This window comes from Nanorana parkeri, unplaced genomic scaffold (genome assembly GCF_000935625.1).
Source record: "Nanorana parkeri isolate BGI_ZX_2015 unplaced genomic scaffold, ASM93562v1 scaffold1862, whole genome shotgun sequence".
NCBI classification, from domain to species: domain Eukaryota; kingdom Metazoa; phylum Chordata; class Amphibia; order Anura; family Dicroglossidae; genus Nanorana; species Nanorana parkeri.
Genome location: NW_017308130.1, coordinates 86,321 through 91,678, shown reverse-complemented (window position 1 = coordinate 91,678; position 5,358 = coordinate 86,321).

Below are 5,358 nucleotides of genomic sequence, written 5' to 3'. Positions count from 1 at the left end.
TTTTTGGTTTTGTGAAAGGGGGCTGGGGGGGAGGGGGGGGGGGGGGGGGGGGTGATTTTTATCTGGTAGCGGGGTAATGCTTAATGGAAATGGTAAGTGTGGATGCGTGGTGGTATGTTGAAGCACATGCTCTTTATCTATGTCAGCTTATTCAACGTTTCAGATGTTCTTTCTCTGCTAATGTTTAGAACAGTGTTTCTCGAATATATAAAATACAGCTAAGTGTGCCTCCATTTAATACCCAGGACCTTTCCGTCACAAGAAGGCACATTAAAAATAAATAACATTAGTGGCAGTTGGCTTCTGCACTCGGCAATGTGCTGACGTGTGTTAAAAAATGCAGGTTCTTTGAATTGTTGGCAGCATGTTTTAATAAAAGATATTCTAAGATCATTACTTTCACTACTGTGGAAAACTCTAGGGTCTGGTCCAGAAGTGTGAATGGGTCTCATGAGCATCAGGAAAGGGAGGTTTCTCAATCGGAGCCACTGTGAAACTGCTGTATTCATCCAATTGCTTCAGTATCGTGCTAGATGGCCCCGCTGGCTCTCAAAATACCTAAACAGTCTGATTGGATGCAGGCATTGTTCAGGTATTTTGAGAGCCAGCGTGGCTGATTAGCAAGATACTGAAGCTTGGCCCAGTGGGAGATTCCTCTATCCATCTGACCATAGAAAATCTGCAGATAATCTATAGGTGTATGGCCAGCTCTAGAAAAATTTGCTTTAGTTGACTCCAGCTTGGCAATCAAATTACGAAGAAGATCAGTGTTTAAGCGAAGTAGTAATTTTGGCTTTTATTATATTAAATTACCCTTGATACTGATTATGTAGTTGTTATACAGAAATGATCCCATAATAATAATCAATCTGACCTAAAAATGACTGCTCATTTCCTATTAGCTGAATCTATCAATACGAATCCATGAAGAAATACTGTAAATGGTACACAGTTCTAGGTGATTCAGTGAGATTTGTATCGGTACAATGAGATGTATGGTGTACAGATCCTTCATGTGCCTACTTTATTCATGTTCTGATTTTGATGCATGTGTGCCCCGTGTGTGTGCTTTTACCAAGGTTGTAAAGTGACAAAACTATCCATACTAGCCTTACCAACTCCTGTTTTCTGTCTTTAAGATTTGTTTCTTAACCCAGTTTTAAGTTTTTTTTTAACATGACTGTATTATTTTTTATCTGTAATAATGTGTAAGTTAAAATGTAATTAATGCTCCTTTTAGAGGTGGCACATGGAAAAATCTAAACCATGTTTACCTCATATTGAGCCCAAAAGGCTTCTGAATCTAATATAAGAACTCCTGGCAAAACTTTTAATAATCCTTGCAATAGGGCTACTCCCACACCGCAAGGGTTAACTACTTGTTTTGGTCTAGGTGCTAAAAAAAATTATACTCACCCAAAATGCTGAGCCGGCTCTCTGCTTCTCTCAGAACACAAGTTTGACATTCTGAATGATGCACAAAATGTCTTTCACTGTTTATGTGCTTTTAGTACAAAAACAAATATAACTTATTCCTTTTGCTATAAAACTAATAAAAGCTATGTAAGTACATGGTAGGTGGTGTTCTAACCCACATATTGCCCACCCTTAGAGCCTGTTCCAAATTTAGGGTTGGGTCAATGTCCTCAGTTTTAGATGCTTCCAAGACCATTCAGAATTCATTGAAGGTGTATTTGGCCTGCAGTTGAACTCCTCCTGGCATGCTTCAAGGAAGTTTTATTATTTCCATAGACTTGTATGGGAATCCAAATCCAGTTTGAAGCAAGCAAATGCTTGTTGCTGCAGGCCCTTACTCCTAGCTACATGTGGAAATGGAACTCAAAACTGTCTGAAACCCTGCCATAGTCATTGGGCAAATCTCTTCCCATGTTGCTATGTCTACCCATTAATGAAATTTGTTATTCCCACATTTGTGACTGGGTACAGAAACTGTATTTCCTTTAACTCTGCTGCATCCTCAGTGCTATTATAATGTTCTTAATGTTCTTGCTGAATGAGGTTTAGGAACTTTTACCATGCCACACACCGTTGTACTGCATTTTCCACCCAGCTCTTCCAGTTGCACAATCTAGTGTAACAATAGTTCAGCAACACCTAGAAAGGCAGAAGTTGTTTGAAATAAAGCTTGAAATAAACCTGTACCAAGGGCAATATGTAGGCTGCCAAAGCTGACCTGAAAATGCTTTTTCCCTTAATGTTAATCTAATGGCTTTAATGCTTTTGAGTAACTAATTTGGGAAAGTATGCAGACCACGAGATCTGCTCGGCTCTGATTCATCTCTGTATGATTTAATACTAAAGGTACCAACAGCCAAGTGACTAGCATTTTCAGAAGGGTCACCCTTCTTTTTTTGCAGCCCACATATTCCAAAAGTACATGTTTCCTTTAAAACTGTCAAATATGAAGATAATGTGTGGATGGTAAATTGCTGATACATGCTGAATATAAGAACCAACACTATCTCACATACTTTTCTGTACATTTTCAATAAAAAAATTAAGACTTCATGCTTCCATTTTCTTTAGTCATGCATTGCTTTACTAAAATCAGCATAGTCAGGCATGTTCAGTAATCCAGTACAAAGAGCACTGGTAGTGTGCATAGTAAAGCTTTTTTATAGAAACTAGTCTTTGATTATTTCTTAATTGTTGGGACTATTGTAAATGACATCTGCTCATTTTGGGTTACTGCATTGCAAGTGAATGCGTGACCAGGCTAAATGATTTTAAATTATTCTCAACGAGCAGTAAATGTGCTTTAGAACAGGCCCTCCCGGATTGATCTCTGTAGCTGCTGGCACCATGGCGCAGTTTTTTTTGTCAACGTTTACAGTAAAAACGCTTACGTTGTCGGTCAGCTCCGCTTGCCTTGCTGAGAGAAAAACTTCAGTGCTTCTGCTGTTTAACATTGAGGATGAATTCCTTCACAGTGCCTAAAGCTACAGAGATTAGTAATGGCTTGTTTTAAAGCTCCTTTACTGTCATGTAGATGTAACTACTTGAATGGCTGAAACCTGGACATAGATGTGTGTTAAGGAGAACCAATCTGTAATGGGCCTTGTAAAGCTGGCCATACACCTTACAATTATCTGCAGATTTTCTGTGGTCAGATGGAAAAGGTGCAACAGATTCCTCCATCTACACTTAACTGTGTGGATGGAGTAATCTCCACCTGGGCCAATCTGTTGCACTTTTTTTTCCATCTGACCACAGAAAATCTGCAGATAAATTGTAAGGTGTGTGGGCAGCTTAAGAATTTGGATTGCCACTCCTAAATTGTTATAATAGTGCAGCTTTACCTCTTGTGTGCTGTTGCTCTGCCCCCTGTCAGCCTGACACTTTTGGTGTCTCAGATAGAGCAAACAGTAGCCCATAAAAAGAAAACCAAGTCATCTGTGAGAGAGACATGCTGCACTATTATAACAATGAAAGAACAAAATTTAAGATTTTCACAAATGCCCATTGGTGAATGTATGGTTTTCATACAATCTCTGCCTCCTATGTAATGTGATTATTTTTTAGTAAAAACGAATGCTAGAATCTACAACTATAGACATTGGGCAATATGCAGAGCTTATGCAGAGAGCACAAGCAAGAGAAAGAAAAGATGGCTTCATATAACCTGAGCTATAACGAGCCCCCTGACTTTTCGCAACATCTCGTGCACCACCTTCCAACCCCCCCAACAGTACTTTACTGTTTTTAGCTACAGAGATCCAGAGATGGACAGAAGAGGAAAATAAGATAAGGAAATGTTACTACACTATTGAGCCTTGGTGTGCCTTCCCCCCAACCTTGCTGTTCTAGGCTCAGGTCCACCAGTGGCTTTTGGAAATAGAGCCATTTTTGCAGAAAGAATTTGGGAACACCAATTTGGTAGCAAAATGTTCTTAACATTTTAAAATGTCAGCATCTAGAATTAAGCTTCACAGTGAATAAACACACTGCCCTGAAACTTGTGACTGATCCAGAGGCCAGAAATGGCAGCTTCCATTGTAGGTTTTTAAAGCAGTACCTTGCTTTTTGATACATTCCATTTAAATCTATATTATGGCTGACATCTCCAATCTTTTTAGAGGAAACCTTTCATGAGAAAGACATGGTGGCAGTCATTGCTGACCTCTCCCTCTGGAAAATGCTAGGTGTCTGGCTACAACAGTCAGGCAACTGGTATTGTATGGCAGCAGTGCCGTCACGGGGCGGTGGCCCGCACCCGGGTGACACCATTGAAGGGGTGACCCAAAAATTACTGAGTCATTTTGGGGTCACCCCCCCCCTCTGAAAAGTTGGGCACTCGGTCATGGACCGAGAGCCTGACAGTTGCTCGAGAGAGGAGGGGACCCGGTGGCATACCTTATCCCGCCGGGTGAACGTCCCCTAGTCTTTCTGTCAGCGTCCATCATCATGATGGCTGCGGGCAGGTAACAGTGGTACAGCGGTCATCACGTCACTGCGGGGTGTCACCCTGCCATGGGACGCCTCTGAATGGCAGGCTCCTGTTCTCAGTACAGGTTTCCTTTATGGCCATGGCTCACCTTAAAGGAGAACTATGGGGTTAAGGCTTTTCCCCATAGTTCTCCTTAGGGTAACAGGAGAACACAAACTAGCATCCTCCTGTCACCCTAGGCTCAGTATACCGCGAGCTGTAGCTCGCGGTATACTGAGACGCCGCAGCTGAAGCGGATCCCGACAATTATGCCGGGATCCGCCCAGCTGCGTGACTGACAGCTGGTTCTGCCTATCTAGAGGCAGAGCCAGCTGTACCCGCCCCCTCCCCCGTCCGTTCCGCCAGTCAGCGCTGGCGGATCGGAAGGGGGAATCCAGCCACTCTCCTGTCACGGCAGAGAGCCTGCTCCAGCTTACCTGGGGAAGAGATGGCACCGGGATACACTATGGGAAAAAGGCAAGCTGGCTGAGGCAGTGTGATGCTTTGGGCAATGTTCTGCTGAGAAACCTTGGGTTCTGCCATTCATGTGGATGTTGCTTTGACGTACCACCTACTTAAACAACGTTGCTGACCAAGACAGTACACCCTTTCATGGAAACTATTCCTTGATGGCAGTGGCCACTAGCATACCTTCAGAGGTCTAGTGGAGTCCATGCCTCGACAGGTCAGGACTGTTTTGGCAGCAACTACTCAATATTGGAGACCTACTCAATATTAGGCAGGTGGTCATAATGTTAGTGCTGATCTGTGTGTGTGTGTGTATCTAGTCGCTGACGGCCACAATTCGCACGTTTAGACCCAGATTTTCGTGGTGTCGTGGATGTCGTGGTAAACAACCTGCTTCCCTATTTATAATGGTCTAATGGTCTGACCCTCTAGACCAGTGGTGG